Below are 19006 nucleotides of genomic sequence, written 5' to 3' on the forward strand. Positions count from 1 at the left end.
CCCATGTAATATCAATCTGCAAGAGCTCTCCCAGAGATCTCCGTCTCAACGTTAAGACCCAGCTCCACTCAACGACCAGCAAGCTCCAGTGCTGGATACCCCATGCCAAACAACTAGCAAGACAGGAATACAACCCCACCTATTAGCAGAGAGGCTTCCTAAAATCATAATAAGGTCACAGACACTCCAAAACACACCACAGGACTTGGTCCTGCCTAGCAGAAAGACAAGATCCAGCCTCACCCACCAAAACACAGGCACCAGTTCCCTCCACCAGGAAGCCTACACAACCCACTGAACCAACCTTAGCCACTGGGGGTAGACACCAAAAACAACAGGAACTACAAACCTGCTGCCTGTGAAAAGGAGACCCCAAACACAGTAAGTTAAGCAAAATGAGAAGACAGAGAAATACGCAGGAGATGAAGGAGCAAGGTAAAAACCCACCAGACCTAACGAATGAAGAGGAAATAGGCAGTCTACCTGAAAAAGAATTCATAGTAATGGTAGTAAAGATGATCCAAAATCTTGGAAATAGAATGGAGAAAATACAAGAAACGTTTAACAAGGACCAAGAAGAAATAAAGAGCAAACAAACAATGATGAACAACACAATAAATGAAATTAAAAATTCTCTAGAAGGAATCAATAGCAGAATAACTGAGGCAGAAGAACGATAAGTAACCTGGAAGATAAAATAGTGGAAATAACTACTGCAGAGCAGAATAAGGAAAAAAGAATGAAAAGAATTTAGGACAATCTCAGAGACCTCTGAGATAACATTAAATGCACCAACATTCAAATTACAGGGGTCACAGAAGAAGAGAAAAAGAAAGGGACTGAGAAATTATTTGAAGAGATTATAGTTGAAAACTTCTCTAATACGGGAAAGAAAATAGTCAATCAAGTCCAGGAAGCACAGAGAGTTCCATACAGGATAAATCCAAGGAAAAACATGCCAAGACACATAGTAATCAAACTATCAAAAATTAAATAAAAAGAAAAAATATTAAAAGCAGCAAGGGAAAAGCAACAAATAACACACAAGGGAATCCCCATAAGGTTAACAGCTGATCTTTCAGCAGAAACTCTGCAAGCCAGAAGGGAGCAGCAGGACATATTTAAAGTGATAAAAGGGAAATATCTAAAACCAAGATTACTCTACGCAGCAAGGATCTCATTCAGATTCGATGGAGTAATTAAAACCTTTACAGACAAGCAAAATTTAAGAGAATTCAGCACCACCCAAACCAGCTTTACAACAAATGCTAAAGGAACTTCTCTAGGCAGGGAACACAGAGAAGGAAAACACCTACAAAAACAAACCCAAAACAATTAAGAAACTAGTAGTAGGAACATACATATTGATAATTACCTTAAATGTAAATGGATTAAATGCTCCATCCAAAAGATATACACTGGCTGAATGGATACAAAAACAAGACCCGTACATATGCTGTCTACAAAGGACCCACTTCAGACCTAGGGACACATACAGACTGAAAGTGAGGGGATGGAAAAAGATATTCCATGCAAATGGAAATCAAACGAAATCTGAAGTAGCAATTCTCATATCAGACAAAATAGACTTTAAAGACTATTAAAAGAGACAAAGGAGGACACTACATAATGATCAAGGGATCAATCCAAGAAGAAGATATAACAATTGTAAATATTTATGCACCCAACATAGGAACACCTCAATGCATAAGGTAAATGCTAATAGCCATAAAAGGAGAAATCGACAGTAACACAGTCACAGTAGGGGACTTTAAAACCCCACTTTCACCAATGGACAGATCAACCAAAATGAAAATGAATAAGGAAACATACCTTAGAACATTCTATGACATAAATCACAGCAAGGTCCTTTTTGACCCACCTCCTAGAGAAAGGGAAATAAAAACAAGAATAAACAAATGGGACCTAATGAAACTTAAAAGCTTTTGCACAGCAAAGGAAACCATAAACAAGACCAAAAGACAACCCTCAGAATGGGAGAAAATATTTGCAAATGAAGCAACTGACAAAGGATTAATCTCCAAAATATACAAGCAGCTCGTGCAGCTCAAAATCAGAAAAACAAACAACCCAATCCAAAAAATGGGCAGAAGATCTAAATAGATATTTCTCCAAAGAAGATATACAGATTTCCATCAAACACATGAAAGGATTCTCAACATCACTGATCATTAGAGAAATGCAAATCAAAACTACAATGAGGTATCACCTCACACCAGTCAGAATGGCCATCATCAAAAAATCTACAGGGCTCCCCTGGTGGCGCAGTGCTTGAGAGTCCGCCTGCCGATGCAGGAGACGCGGGTTTGTGCCCCGGTCTGGGAAGATCCCACATACCGCGGAGCGGCTGGGCCCATGAACCATGGCCGCTGAGCCTGCGCGTCCGGAGCCTGTGCTCCGCAACGGGAGGGGCCGCAACAGTGAGAGGCCCGCGTACCGCCAAAAAATAAAAAATAAAATAAAAAATCTACAAACAATAAATGCTGGAGAGGGTGTGGAGAAAAGGGAACCCTCTTGCACTGCTGGTGGGAATGTTAACTGATACAGCCACTATGGAGAACAGTATGGACGTTCCTTAAAAAACTAAAAATAGGACTACCATACGAGCCAGCAACACCACTACTGGGCATATACCCTGAGAAAACCATAATTCAAAAAGACACATGCACCCCAATATTCATTGCAGTTCTAGTTACAATAGCCAGGACATGGAAGCAACCTAAGTGTCCATCAACAGATAAATGGATAAAGAAGATGTGGCACATATATACAATGGAATATTATTCAGCCATAAAAAGAAATGAAACTGAGTTATTTGTAATGAGGTGGATGGACCTAGAGTCTGTCATACAGAGTGAAGTAAGTCAGAAAGAGAAAAACAAATACCGTATGCTAACACATATATATGGAATTGAAAATAAAAGGTTCTGAAGAACCTAGGGGCAGGACAGGAATAAAGATGCAGACATAGAGAATGGACTTGAGGACATGGGGTGGGGAAGGGTAAACTGGGAAGAAGTGAGAGAGTGGCATGGACGTATATACACTACCAATTGTAAAACAGATAGCTAGTGGGAAGTAGCCGCATAGCACAGGGAGATCAGCTCAGTGCTTTGTGACTACCTAGAGGGGTGTGATAGGGAGGGTGTGAGGGAGATGCAAGAGGGAGGAGATGCAAGAGGGAGGAGATATATGTATATGTATAGCTGATTCACTTTGTTATACAGCAGAAACTAACACAACAATGTAAAGCAATTATACTCCAATAAAGATGTTAAAAAATAAATAATAATTATAATGGATGAGCCTATTTTGTTTGTGCTTCAAAGAGCTTCTAGGAACAAAGCCCAAAGAGAAAAAACATTACTAGGATGATTCCACATTTAACTAAGAGATTCCTGGACTCTCAGTTGAGAAAAAAAAAGAATGGCCATCTAGTCACACTGAATATTTATTGAGACCTCACTGGTATGCTAATGCTAGGCTTTTGTTATTTTCATTGGAAGTCACAATTTCAGACAGAAACAAAGGCAGCTTTTTATTGAAAAGGCACAGGGGTAGAAGTCAAAAGACAAGGGATCCTGTTCCAGAATCTAACATTCAGTTCCAATGCCCTCTGACTTCTTCCCTCTGAATAGGGTTTACCTGACTGCCTTAAGGGGTTATGTGAGAATCAAGAGAGATAGTATATAGAAAAGTGCTTTATAATCTGTTAAGTATTATATAAATATATATTAAACTGCACATAAAATCATTAATTAAAAAACAAACACACCTTGGAAATTTAATGAAACCAAGGTGAACACCACTATTGCAATTAATTCCTCTCATCTTATAAAATGTACAACAGTAGTAGGGACAAAATAAATGTTTAAATAAATGTATCAGGGTCTGTGTGGTCAGCAGCACTCACTCACTGGCAAAGAGTCTCACTACTCCACCTCAGTCTCCCAGTACACATGGCTCCAATTCATGCCTCAGCAAAAGTAAAATATATATAATTTTTTCAGTATTGCTTACGAACATCAGAAACTGCAATGTCGAACACACCTATGTCAAAGGCTGAAGTATGGTGGCAGAAGGGGTCTTCCAGTGACAGGTGTAGTTAGCATACAATGCCAAAACTTTTCTCAAATTACTTCCACCCAGTCTAACCCTACCTGTCCATCTCACAAGTGAGACATGGTGTGGGAATATCTGGGGAACAGGGATTATTTCCCACTTACTTCCAAATTTCCAAGGCAGGAAGGGTAGATATCCTACTTATTGGAAACATTTAAAAACTATTGAAAATAGTTAAACTATACAGCCTGTGGTTTAATGCTCTTTAAATTGCATCAGTTAAAATGCAACAGTTTAATCAAAATAGACAAATTTATAACACTGAAAATTTAAGTATTTTAATATAACTTAACATAACACTTTAATCATTTCTATCTGGCTGACATTTTTCACGCTAGCTATACAAAACTTACTGATATATGTCATCAACACTGCATCATTTTGCCTCACTGTGGCATAGACTCCCACTGGGGTAGTTGAATAGTTCACAGTGATTAGTCTTTCTCTGATAACTATTCCCAGTATAGAGGAGTGGGTTCCATAACTATGTGTATACTATGAGACCCTATCCCAAGTTGTATTTGACTGATTTAGGGTGGGCACCTATCCCCAAATTTTCTCCCAGGAATTTACTATACTTTCAAACTAAGAGGCACAATTACTTTGGTTCATTGAAGAATTGGTCCACTAACTGAGGTCTCTAGGACTTTCCCAGAACCTACTCCCAATGGCTGGTTGCCCAGTTCTTCCTTGGAATCTGTAAGATTGTCTAGCATATGTCCAATTAATTCTTTTTTAGCCTAAGTCATTTAGAATTGATATAGCTACTTGCAGTCAAAAGAATCTTAATATAGAAATTGTAACACAAGTTTATTTTTCCTTTGCTTATTGTAGTGGGCAGAATTCTAAAATGGCCCACCAAATTCCCACACCTTGGTGTGTACTCCCTGTATAATTCCCTCCCCTTGAGTGGAGGCAGAACCTGTGAATATGATGGGAATTAAAATATCAAACTATGATTTTGTGGCAAATTCATTCACTAAATTCTATCTTAGATCCAGATCTAAAAAGATAAGGACTAGATTTGAGGAATTGAGGAAAAAACTCATGGACATTGGCCAATTCTATGTCCAAACTTTCTCAAACATCAAAATGATAGGAGAACCACAGAGACAAAGAGTTATATCAGAGTGAACAAAGCTCCCTGGGCACCCTTCTGTTTCTTGGAGGTAGGATACCTAGGGTGGTGGTGCTGACAGGCAGTCAGTATGGGGAAAGGAACCAGCCAGAGCAGAGTATCTGAAAAGGAGTTTCCCAAGATTTCTTCTATCCCCTGTGGGAGTGGCATGAAGGTGCACAGATATAACATATGCTTCCATGTAGAACAAAGTTGTGCTCCTTAGCAAAGCAGCATTATACAGACTCATTTTAAGGGTTCTGGGTACTTAAATTTTTGATTGTGAGATCCCTTTATTTCTGAACCTCCACCTCAGATTATGCAACTCTTATTATCTGACCCTGCATTGTAGGATCTAAGATTTTTCCATTTCTGTTAATTTAGGTGCTTTCTGAGAACAGGGATGACCATATTCTGCCACACGTTTAGAAAGGTCAGCGCTGTAGCTGCTATACAATCTTCTTGGCAAGAAGAAAGAAAGAAAATTAAAAAAAATTGTCCTCAAGAGAAAGTGATGCATGTAAACATATAATTATAATACAGCATGAGACATGGCACAATGGAAACATAGGCAAATTGCCATGGTAGAACAGAAACAAAGGGAACTAACTCCTTCTGGAGAAGGTTTTAGGTTGGAAGATAAATGCCATAACAAATTGGAAAAAAAATCATACAACTAGAAGCTTAAAAAGGTTAGATATTTGACAGAGGATGTTGATAATGGGGGAAGCTAAACATGTGTGAGAGCAGGGGGTAATGGGAAACCTCAGGTCCTTTCTCTTAATTTTGTTGTGAACCTAAAACTGCTACTTTAAAAATAAAGTCTTTTTAAAAAAGTAAATGAATAGACCATCAAATAAAATGAAATTTTAAGAAGGTAGATATTTTTACAAACAATACCAAATAGTAAACAAAAACTAAAAATTCCTGAACTGAAACATTTAATGTGGGGAAAGACCTAGAGCTCATTAAAAAGATTATGTGTGCAAGGACTCATTAAGAAGAGTGAGGTTCAAAAGTCATGTTACTGAGTTTACAGTCAGATGGCATTGCCTGTCATTCCCCAGATCATTTCCCATGCTTTCTGCTCTGTAGGAACAACTTTGAGTGGTGCTTTATTTGCATGTCAGACTAAAATGACATTGATCCAAACAGACACCAACACAGAATTGCAGAGGAAGCCCCACTGAGTCAGTGCTGGCAAAGGAGGACACCAACAAAGGAACGATTGAAGCCATGAAGTACAGGAAGTGTGTGGGCATAGGTGTGTGGGAAAGGATGTCAACACCATGAGTCAATGCCTGAGGACAGGTGGGGGTGGCCATATACACAGGGAAGAGAGAAGAAGTGGTCCCAGTATATAAATGAATGAAAGAGAGACGAACTGAAGCATAGGAGTTAAGTTATAGGATACAGGAGGAAGGAAGAAAAAGAGAAACAAGCAGAGTCCAAGAAGTAGATAGTAATAGAGGTTCAAAAACAGAGAAGGAGACAAGGATACCTGGTGGGGAAAGAGAGAGAGAGAGATTATCCATAATGGCAACTCAGTGGGGCAAAACTCCACTGTTTGCCTCTAGGTTTCACAAGACTGTCCATTCAGCGTGTTCTATGGAACACCATGCCCTAGAAATATTTTCTATTTTTTTTTAGGACAAGAAAGAACTTTGCTCTGTGTTTTCTCCACCTCCATCTATACTGCCACCCCTCTTCCCCAGTGTGCAATTTCAGCAATATTTCTCTGTATCTTGAAAGCACACATATAACAAATAACCTACTATGATCATTGCAATATTTTTATTAAATTTCATAATTTTCTGATGGGGGAATTGGAACTTACAGAAGGAACATGCTTAGCCAATTCTTTAAAGGTAACTTCTGTCACCTGGGAAGAGAGGCACATTAATTATACTCTTGTGACCAAGCAACAATCCCTATTAAGATAGCCGAGAGCTGGGCAAGCAATATCCACAGCTATATTTAGCTAAGGGCCAATTGCCACTCTGCACTCCAGTTCAGCCCGCAAAGCCAAAGAGGAATGTAACAGCAGCACCATGAGGACTCCTGAATGCAGCTATAGCGTAATGCTATGGTCAGATGGAAGGGTCATTTCTGGCCTTTGAAGACGTGTCACGGGAGTGGAGGCAGAGCAGCATGCCTTCTTACGAACAGGAAAAAACTTAACTCTAGTAGAAGGAGAAAGGGATAAGACAAAAATAACTTTCCCACCTCTTTTTGCAATTTATGTAGTCACCTTCTTCTCTCCCTAGCCCTTATTAGGAAAATGTGACTGTCTGTTTCTCCAAATGCTGTAAAATCATACAATCATCTTCCAAATACGTGAACTGATCTACACAGGCAATTTTGCCAAATATCCTACTTACAGTGCAATTTCATAAAACAGGAAAGAAAAATAGGCTCATAAAAATGAAGAAAAAAATTAGATTCCTTCATTTGGCCACTAGATTTATGATAACATATTCTCTCATTTTTCTCCTTAAACTAGCAGTTTCAAGCGACAGGAAAGGGTCCGGAGACTGGGCTGAACTTCAGGCGGGTAAAATATGCTTAAGAGACTTTAAAAAAAAAGTGGAATCAAACTAAGAGCCAATCAAATAAAACACCATCCAAAGGAGCTGGGAAGAGAATCAGAAATGAGGTAGCAAGCAATGAACTGAGAGAGTAGGGTCTGTCCTAGTGGTACTTCCTTAGTGCAGGAGAGGGATTCAGGACCTTTCTGTAGAACTCATGTCCCTAGTCCACCTGAGCAGAGGAATCTCTGGGAGCCAGAGCCTGATGGCTCTGCACCCTGACCAGTGATTTTCCAGCCATTGCTTGAACCCTTTCAATGTCTAAAAAAATTACAACTTTACCAGGCAACTTATTCCATTGTTGGACACCTCTGGTTACCAGAAAAGATGATCACAAGATCTGAGTCAGAAAGTTCTGCCTTCTCTCTATTTTTCCATTATCTCTTAGTTTCACACTTATCTTTCTGCAGCTGCAGGCCTTGCCTGTATTTTTTCTTCTTCTTTCAACCCAAGGTCCTTTATTATTCTTAGTTGTCTTTTTTTCTTTCAAAAGTGAGCTCCTGCTGGCTTTTTGCTTTCTTCAACTATTTATCCAGGTATCTGACACCCCTTTTTGGATCCATTGTTGATGCTCGTCTTGCCATCATGATTGTGGGTTCATTAAAAAAGCTGAGTTGGCAGGTGCTCTCTGTGCAGCCAATTCGTTTCTAACTACATCCCTTCTTTTTCTTCTCATAGAAATGATTCACAATTGTATTCAGAACTTTATTTTTCAAGTGTTCCAACCCTTTGAGCCGTAGAATAATATTTTATTATGGAAGCAGGGCTAACATTGCATCACAGTGGAAAAGGCACTCTCTTGAGGGGCACAGAAGGCATGTGTTGATGGCCAAATGAACACTACAATAGATGTTCCCCTTTAGGTAGCCCCTCAGGAGAGTTACTGCATACAACAGGAGTCCAACAGCACCACATGAAAAGTGGATGCTGAGCCAGGCCCACTCAGAATCTAAGTGGTTTGCTTTTGCTGACCAGGCCTTTAAGATGAGTGAGTCTAATTTTTGCTTCAACAAAATCACAATTCTCAGTGAGTCATGGATATTTGGGTGGCTTTACAGTGGTTAAAATCACAAATGTCAAGTCCACAAATGTGAAAAGCCTACAGCAGAGATCAAAACACAAATGTTTATAGGAGCCAGGCAGGAAACATAAATGAGTAGCTCAGGATGGATGGAAGACAATAGCAAGTGGTAAAGGCTATGTTTAATTGGGAAGGAATAATAATCATAATCACAGCAAACACTGATATAGCAGTTATTCTGTACCAGGCATAAGTTGAAGAGTTTTACACATATTAATTTATTTAACCCTCCAAACCACGAGGTTCCCTTACTATCCCCCAATTTAAAGGTAGGAAAACTGAGACACAAAGCATTTAAGTTAGAAGCACATACCCCATGTAAAGGGGGCAAATACTACTCAAGTCCATCTAATTGCTGTCATTAAGATTAGTGTTCCAATGCTATCAAGTCTTATGACTTTATAAGAGAAGCTAGGAATTCAAATTTGTATGTGAAATCTTAGTTTTAAATTACGGCTTGTGATCTTTAAACATATTTTATGGACCACACATGTCTAGTATTCAGCCCAGAGGACACTAGCTTGTGTTTCCGGTATTTACTACACTTTAATAAAGGGATCGTCCTCAACAATGACATCTCTTCAGTTAGTATTTTTAGCATTTTCTTTCTGGAAAAGTGACAAGATTAGGAAATCCTTCTGAACAAGTGAAAAAGAAGGGAAGGGAGGAAGAGAAGGAAAAAAAAGGAAGAAAGAGAGAAATTCATACATTCATTCATTCATTCATCCCTGGGCCATAGGTCCTTTAAGTAGACGCACACAGCACACTGCTGCTATACAAGATCACACTTTATGAATTTCAGAATGATAAACACACACACACACACACAAAACTATGTGTACAGCAAATAGAAGTGGATCTTTCCTGAATCTCCTACAATCCAAGTGCATTACAACCATCTCTACCTTCTTTCCCTCCTCTGATCCACTCCCAAATGAAGCCACAGCACTGCCTTTCCTACATACAATTCCAGTCCTCTCGGTTGCCCCACACCAAATCTCTCCAACCATCCCAGGATTCCAATTACACTCCAAAAAGTCCCTTCTGGATATCTCTACTATCTGTTTAGAGACAAAAATACTCTTCTGAGGAGAGCATATAATGTTAGAACAGTAAAGTTCATTAAGAATACAGCTTCTGCTTTTTAAAAGTAAAATAATTAAGGCTTAGATAGATAAAGCAACTTGTGTACGAGTTTAGAAGCAATCTGTGAGCCTCATTCGGGCGTTCTATCAGAAGACCAGTTGGATTTACTATTTGGGGAACATCTAGGAGAACTTTACTGTGTCCTGAAAGCAGATATATATAAAATCCAGACAGTTTTTTTTATTTTTTGCTTCAATGCCTTTCCTTGACATCAATATCCTTTTTTTCCTCTCCTGGCTAACAAATACTCATTGTTCAAGCACAAATCACTACTTCCAAAAAGGCTTCCCAGACACCCTTTCTTTGCATCATACACAACTGAGATGTTGTTCTTGTGTGCTCTCTCTGCTAACTTTTATCAGTGTTCTCATAATGTTGTACTACAAATGGTTCTTTAGGTGTTTGCCCTGCTCCCCTCAACTCCTGCCTCTTGGGGACAATGGATGGACCTTTTCATTGCTGTGAACCTAGGGCCTGGTAAGTTACTGACAGATGCATAGTGAGCTGTCAGAAAAAGTTAGTTTAATGAATGGATGAGTAGATGCTCCATCTGCCCTTTGAGAGACACAAGTGAGAAATTGATATTTCTACCAAGATACTGAATGTCTAAGGATGAGCTCTGCCACAGAGGAAAGAAAAAAGTTCCTTAGTGACCTCATCCTTTATGGGAGGAAAAAAAGTGAATCTCTTTTCCCAATTTATTTTTATGACGATGGATTCTTAAGGAAAGTGTGATTGTTTTACCAAGGATGACTCAAGTACCTGTAATACTGTTGACTTTTTCCATTGAATTTTACAGATAATCTGTTCTGTCTGAACATGGACTCTGGTAGAGGGGGCATGGGAGGGAAACAAAAAGAGGATTCTCTAAATTTGGCCCTTGTATAGGATATAGATTAGAATTGGGCTTGCTAACTGGGCAAGAATGAGCTATTGGAATGTCAGAAACCTATATTATGTTTGTCTGATGGTGTTTTGAGGCACATTTGAGTGTGTTGCACGCTTTCTTTTCCTGTTTCTCTTTTGTTTCTCCATGGGTCCTTTAGCAAAGTTCCTTTTCTAAAATTCATCTGATCTCAGCTATATAAAAGCAGAGAATTGTTTTCCCAATACTTGTGTGATAAAGAAAGGGAGAGCAGCAGTGTCAGCAGAAATAAAATGAAAGAACCCCAAGGGCCTGTATACTTATCCACTGAACACCAAGAAAATATAGGTAGAGAATATAGAAATGAGATTTCTCATATACCTCCTCAATATATTTTGTTTTTAGCACTTCCTTTCAATCCTCATGCCCACAACCTTGATTCAGAACCTCATCATTTCCAATTTACGTCATTTCATTATCTTCTTACTGGTCTCCAAGACTCCAAACTCTACCCCTCCCATCCTCATATCTTCCAATCCATTCACCATGCTCTGGAGTGAGCTACCTGAAAAATTATTTTATTCCTTGCCAAGTTAAGTTTTACTGCCGTTCTCTTGTTTACAATCCCTCAGCATCTTCTATGAGGCCAGTATTACCTTGACACCGAAACCAAAGATATCACAAGAAAAGTATGTACAGACCAATATCCCATATAAATATAGATGCAAAAGTCCTTAACAAAACACTAGGAAACTGAATCCAATAACATGTAAATAGTATTATATACCACAAACAAGGTATATTTACACTAGAAATGCAAGGTTGCTATAACATATGAAAATAAATCAATACACGACATTAATAGAAAAAACGGCAAAAATCATATGATTTGACAAAGTTCAACAACTTTCATAATAAAAATACTTAAACTAGGAATACAAGGGAACTTTCTCAACCTGATAAAAGACAGCTATAGGGGCTTCCCTGGTGGCACAGTGGTTAAGAATCCACCAGCCAATGCAGGGGATACGGGTTCAAGCCCTGGGCCGGGAAGATCCCACATGCTGCGGAGCAACCAAGCCCGTGTGCCACAACTACTAAAGCCTGCACGCCTAGAGCCCGTGCTCCGCAACAAGAAAAGCCACCACAGTGAGAAGCCTGAGCACCGCAACAAAGAGTAGCCCCCACTCTCCACAACTAGAGAAAACCCATGCCAGCAACAAAGACCCAACTCCGCCAAAAATAAATAATAAAAAATAAATTTATTTTTTAAAAAAGATTCTTACAAAAATTAAAAGACAGCTATAAAAAACCCACAGCTAATATTATACTTAATGGTGAAAGACTGAATGTTTTCAGCCTAATATAAGAAAGAAGACAAGGCTATACACTCTTACTTCTATTAGGCAACATTGTACTGGAGGTTCTACCCAGGAAAACTAGGCAAGAAAAGGAAATAAGAGGGATCCAGACTGGAAAGGAAGAATTAAAACTATCTCTATGTGTAGTGATGTGATCTAATATATAGAAAATCTGCAATATTAAACAAAAAAAAATTAGAACTAACAAATGATTTCAGCAATGTTGCAAGATAAAGATTAACATAAAAATCAGTTGTTTTGTTTTTTAGCAATGAACTATCAGAAAGTGAAATTAAGAAAACTATTTTTTACAATGGTATCAAAAAGAATAAAATACTTGGGAATAAATTTAACCCTGGAAGTGCAATATTTGTACACTGAAAGCTACAAAATGTTGTTGAAAGAAATTAAAGAAGAACTTAAATAAATGTATAGATATCCTATATTCATGGGTTGGAAGATATGTTAAGAAAGTAATACTTCCAAAACTGATCTACAGATTCAACACAATGCTTATAAAAATGTAGCTGTCCTGATGGTCCTAAAATTCATATGGAAATGCAAAGTTGGAGGACTCAAACGTTCCAGTTTCAAAACTTTCTACAAAGCTATAGTAATCAAGATAAGGTGGTATTGGTATAGGTGAGATATATAAATCAATGGAATATAATTCACATTCCAGAAATAAATGTTTACATTATCAATTATTATCAATTTATCTTCAGCAGGGGTAACAAGATAATCCAATAGGAAAGGAATAGTCTTCAACAAATGGTACTAGGAGAACTGGATATCTACATGCCAAAGAATAATTTTGGAACCTTAATGCATTCCATATATAAAAATTAACTCAAAGTAGATCAAAGATCTAAATATAAAATGTAAAACTATAAAATTCCTAGGAGAAAACATAGGAGCAAATATTTGTGACCTTAGTTTAGGCAATAATTTCTTAGATATGGTGCCTAATGCACAGATGATGAAAGAGAAAAACAGATAAATTGGATTTTTTCAAAATTGAAAACATTTTCTTTCAAAGAACACCATCAAGTAAGTAAAAAAAATCATGAAGAAAATATTCATAAGTCTATATATTGATAAGACATTTGTATTCAGAATACATAGAGAACTCCTATAACTCAACAATTAAAAGTCATATAACCCAATTTAAAGGTGGTGTTACAAAGTGAACTGTGCCTCCCATAATTCATATGTTGAAGCCCTAATTCCAACGTGACTGGGAAAGAGGCCTTTATGGAAGTAACTGTGGCTAAATAAAGTCATAAGTGTAGGGCCCTAATCCAATATGGCTGGTGTGTTTATGAGAAGAGTTTTGAGGTACATGTGCAGAAAAAAGGTCATGTGAAGACACAGTGATAAGGAGGTCATCTGTAAGCTAAGGAGAGAGGCCACAGGAGAAACCAAAGCTGCAGACACCCTAATTTTGGACTTTCAGCCTCCAGAAATGGGAGAAAATAAATTTCTGTTGTTTAAGCCACCCAGTGTGTGGCATTTTATTATGGTAGCCCTCACAGACTAAAACAAATGGGAAAGAATTTGAAGAGATACACTAATGACATATAAATGACCAGTAAGCACATGAAAAGCTCAAGATCAGTAGTCATCAGGGAAATGGAAATCAAAACCACATGAAATACCACTTCACACTCACTAGAATAACTAAAATAAAAAAAGACAATAACAAGTATTGCCAAGGATGTGGAGAAATTGGAACCCTGATACATGCTGGTAAGAATACAAAATGGTACAACCACTTTGGAAAACACTGTAGCAGTTCCTCAAAAAATGAAACATAAAGTTACCACATAACCCAGGAATTCCACTACTAGGTATACCCTAAGAGAAATGAAAATATACATTCATACAAAATTTGTACCAAAATGTTCATAGCAGCCAAAAAGTGAAAACAATCCAAATGCCCATCAACTGATAAATGGATAAACAAAATGTAGTATATCCACAGAATGGAATATTATTCAGCCATCAAAAGTAATGGAGTATTGCTACATGCTACAACATGAATGAATCCTGAAAACATTATGCTAAGTGAAAGAAGCCAGTTAGAAAACACCACACATTATATGGGTCCATTTACATAAAGTTTCCAGAAAAGGCAAATTCATGTGGACAGAGGTAGATTATTGGTTGCTGGGGGCTGGAGAGAAGAGTGTATGACTGATTACTCATGGGTATAGAGTTTTTTTTGGGATAATGAAAATGTTCTGAAATTAGATTATGGTGATCATTGTACAACTCCATGAATATACTAAAAGTCATTCCATTGTACACTAAAAGGTGAATTTTATGGCATGTGAATTATATCTCAATAAAATTTTTACTTTAAAAAAAAATAACAAAACTTGACATTTTCCTTTTGCCTACAGATTTAAGTCCAAACTTGTCAATCAGCCCTCTAGACTTTGCTTACCTAACCTTCTCTCTCACCACTTCAACATCCTCATTTATTTTCTCTTAAAGAAGGCATTCCATTCTTTATATTCCTGGAAAGTCATACTCTTTTTTTTTTTTTTTGATATCCAGCTCCAGAGTCAATTTCTCTGTAGTCCCCCAATCAGTAAACATGATTACTTTCTAGTTTGTGCCCATACTGTATATTTTATGTATTTCTGAGCACCTAAGTTTTCACCAAGAACATGGTACACATTTTCCTTTATGTCACACAAACAATGGGACTGTTCTAAAAGTTTTTTTTAAGTTTCCCATTTAAAAAATTCATGACATGTTAATAATTAAATAAAATGCTGTGGGTATTTGGCATTCATTGAGTGGCCTACAAGTGACCAGTTGTTGATGATGCCATAGTGCCTTACCTATGCAATAAATACAGAGAGCATAAATTTTAATGAAGAGACTGAAAATAAATTTGTCAGTGACTACTTCATTTTATGAAAATATCATACACTTCATGGGGAAAATGATCATGCCACTGAGCAGAAATAATTGCATATAAGCTGAAAAACAAGTTGAAAAGCTAAGATAAAAAAATTGGCAAATGATGCATATATTTTCAAAAGGTTTTTTCCATCACTGTTTGGTTTCATGGATGCTGTTCTACAAATTCTGATCATATGTGGTTTCACCATAACCTTACCTCCAAATAAATGGGTATTTCCTGGTAAACAAACATTTAATATACTCCTTTAGTGCTGCATTATGCTTATTGCATCTTTCAGAAAAAGGATATACACTACAAAGCCTGAAGTATTTTTAATTGAAGTATAATTGATTTATAATATTGTGTTAGTTTCAGGTATACATCAAAGTAATTCAGTTATACATACATATATATATAATTTTTTCAGATTATTTTCCATTTTAAGTTATTATAAGATATTGAATATAGATTTCTGCATTATACAGTAAATCCTTGTTGCTTATTTATTTTATGTATAGTAGTTTGTATCTGTTAATCCCATCCTCCTAATTTATGCCCCCCTCCTTCCTTTCCCCTCTGGTAACAATAAGTTTGTTTTCTATGTCTGTGAGTCTGTTTCTGTTTTATATATAGATTCATTTGTATTGTTTTTTAGATTCTACATATAAGTGATATCATATAATATTTGTCATTTTCTGTCTGACTTATTTCACTTAGTATGATATTCTCTAGTTCCATCCATGTTGTGCAAATGCCAATATTTCATTCTTTTTTATGACTAATATTCCATTTTGTGTGTGTGTGTGTGTGTGTGTGACATCTTCTTAAACCAATCATCTGTTGATTGGTACTTGGGTTGTTTCCATGTCTTGGCTATTGTAAATAGTGCTGCTATGAACATTGGGGTGCATGTATCTTTTTGAATTAGAATTTTTGTCTTTTCTGGATATATGTCCAGGAGTGGGATTGCTGGATCATATGGTAGCTCTATTTTTAGATCTTTGAGGACCCTCCATACTATTTTCCATATGGCTGCACCAATTTATATTCCCACCAATAGCGTATGAGGGTTCCCTTTTCTCCACACCTTCTCCAGCATTTATTATTTGTAGATTTTTGATGACAGCCATTCTGATTGGTGTGAGGTGAAACCTCACTGTGGTTTTGAATTGCATTTCTCTAATAATTAGCAACATTGAGCATCTTTTCATGTGACTGTCGGCCATCTGTATGTCTTCTTTGGAAAAATATCATCTATTCAGGTCTTCTGCCCACTTTTTGATTGGGTTGTTTTTTTGATATTGAGTTGTATCAGCTGTTTGTATATTTTGGATGCTAACCCAGTGACTGGTCACATAATTTACAAATATTTTCTCCCATTCCATAGGTTGTTTTTTTCATTTTGTTGATGGTTTCCTTTGCTGTGCGAAAGTTTTTAAGTTTGATTAGGTCCCATTTGTTTATTTTTGCTTTTATTTCTTTTGCCTTGGAAGACTGAGCTAAGAAAATATTGCTACAATTTATGTCAAAGAATGTTTTGCCTATATTCTCTTCTAGGAGTTTTATGGTGTCATATCTTATATTTAAGTCTTTAAGCTATTTTGAGTTTAGTTTTTTTTTGTTTTTTTTTTGCGGTTCACGGGCCTCTCACTGTTGTGGCCTCTCCTGTGGCAGAGCACAGGCTCTGGACACGCAGGCTCAGAGGCCATGGCTCACGGGCCCAGCCGCTCGGCGGCAGGTGGGATCTTCCCGGACTGGGGCACAAACCCATGTCCCCTGCATCGGCAGGCGGACTCTCAACCACTGCGCCATCAGGGAAGCCCTTGAGTTTAGTTTTGTCTATGGTGTGAGGGAGTGTTCTAATTTCATTGATTTACATGTAGCTGTCCAGCTGTCCCAACATCAATTGCTGAAGAGACTGTCTTTTCTCCATTGTATATTCTTGCCTCCTTGGTCATAGATTAATTGACTGTAGGTGTTTGGGTTTATTTCTGGGCTCTCTATTCTGTTCCATCAATCTACATGTCCTTTTGTGTGTGTGTGTGCCAATACCACACTGCTTTGATTGCTGTAGCTTTGTAGTATTGTCTGAAGTCTGGGAGGGTTATACCTCCAGCTCTGTTCTTTTTCTTCAGGATTGCTTGGGCAATTCTGGGTGTTTTGTGGTTCCATATAAATTTTAGGAGTATTTGTTCTAGTTCTGTGAAAAATGTCATGGATATTTTAATAGGGATGACATTAAATCTATAGATTGCTTTGGGTAGTATGGCCATTTTAACAATATTAATTCTTCCATTCCAAGAGCATGGAATATCTTTCCATTTATTTACATCTTCAGTTTCCTTTATCAATGTTTTATAGTTTTCAGCGTATAGTACAGGTCTTTCAGCTCCTTGGTAAGTTTATTTCTAGGTATTTTATTTTTTGATATAATTTTAAACAGGACTGTTTTTATACTTCCTCTTTCTGATATTTCATTGTTCATGTAAAGAAATACAACAGATTTCTGTATATTAACCTTGTATCCTGCTACCTTGCTGAATTCTTTTATTAGTTCTAATAGCTTTTGTGTGGAGTCTTTAGGGTTCTCTGTGTAGAATATCATGTCATCTGAAAATAATGACAATTTTACCTCTTCCCTTTCCAATTTGGATACCTTTTATTTCTTTTTCTTGTATGATTGCTGTGGCTAGGAATTCAAATACTATGTTGAATAGAAGTGGTAAGACTGGGCATCCTGTCTTGTTCCTAAATTTAGCAGGAAGGCAAAGCCTGAATTTTTGATATGATAGCACATAAAATGTAGTTATTATATTTGCATGACTACATTTTTATATTTTTATATAATTTTGTTTTCTAATTCTAGGTAAATGATGAGAAATAGCTTATATTAATACAATTTACATAATCTTAATATGTCAATTAATACATTTGAATTATATTAAATGAAAGTATTCCAAAATATAAATAAAATTCTTTATGTGTGGCTGGGCTGATTGAAAATAAGAAAATATTGATTTGTTTTTCTAGAATCAATCAAGGTTAAGAATAGTCATAACCCTAATTTTTCTTGATGTGTCTTAAAAACAACAAACCATTAATTCATTGATATACCAACTATTTAAAGAGTGGATGAAGGAGATCTCAATTCCCCCTCCTTTCCAAAATCATTTTTGGTAGTGGGAATATAACTGAGTAAATGCTTTATATTAGGCCCAGAGGCAGATGCAATCTATGTGGTCTGATAATAGCAAGGTAAACACAATGATGATTGACATTTATATTAAACTTGGAGGTTTAGAAGTCACTTTCACATACATTGTCTCATTTCATGCTCACAATATGCTCTGAAATAACGAAGTTGGGTTTAATCCCTATACTGTAGGTGAAAATGCTAAAGACAGGAAGCTTGAATTAAATTTACAAGGTCAAAAAGTCATTCTCAGAACCAGAACCAAAACTCAGGTTTACTAACTCCTTTCCTGGAGTTCTTTCTACTTCCCTGTTGTCAAACTGCAGGGCTGTGGGAAATGGATGGGATGATAAATGTGCTAAGGACCTTAGGACTGGAGAATTACACCTGAAGATTATATTCAGTTACAAGGTATAGAGTCCCTGTGATTCATCAAGCTCTGTGCTAGGTTCTATGAAGACAGTGATAATAATAAGACAGTAAGATGTGATAATACGCTCTTATGTTTCTTCATCCAACTTAATACGTGTTGTAATGGAAGTAAGGAAGACATGGACCCACTGACAAGTGATACAAACATGTACAGAATATTGAA

General features: G+C 37.1%; 1 long non-coding RNA gene across 3 annotated transcripts in view; it reads right to left on the reverse strand.

Moving 5' to 3' along the window:
* LOC137225194 (uncharacterized) overlaps positions 1-19006 on the reverse strand; it is a 390177-nt gene that overhangs the window by 245259 nt on the left and 125912 nt on the right. For 2 of the 3 annotated variants that reach the window (XR_010943731.1, XR_010943729.1), the window contains exon 3: positions 1834-1885. The exons of the other annotated variant lie outside the window; for it this stretch is intronic. This is a non-coding gene — a long non-coding RNA (uncharacterized lncRNA). The remainder of the gene's footprint in view (positions 1-1833; positions 1886-19006) is intronic. 3 annotated transcript variants of the gene reach the window in all.

Source organism: Pseudorca crassidens, chromosome 5, assembly GCF_039906515.1.
Source record: "Pseudorca crassidens isolate mPseCra1 chromosome 5, mPseCra1.hap1, whole genome shotgun sequence".
NCBI lineage: Eukaryota > Metazoa > Chordata > Mammalia > Artiodactyla > Delphinidae > Pseudorca > Pseudorca crassidens.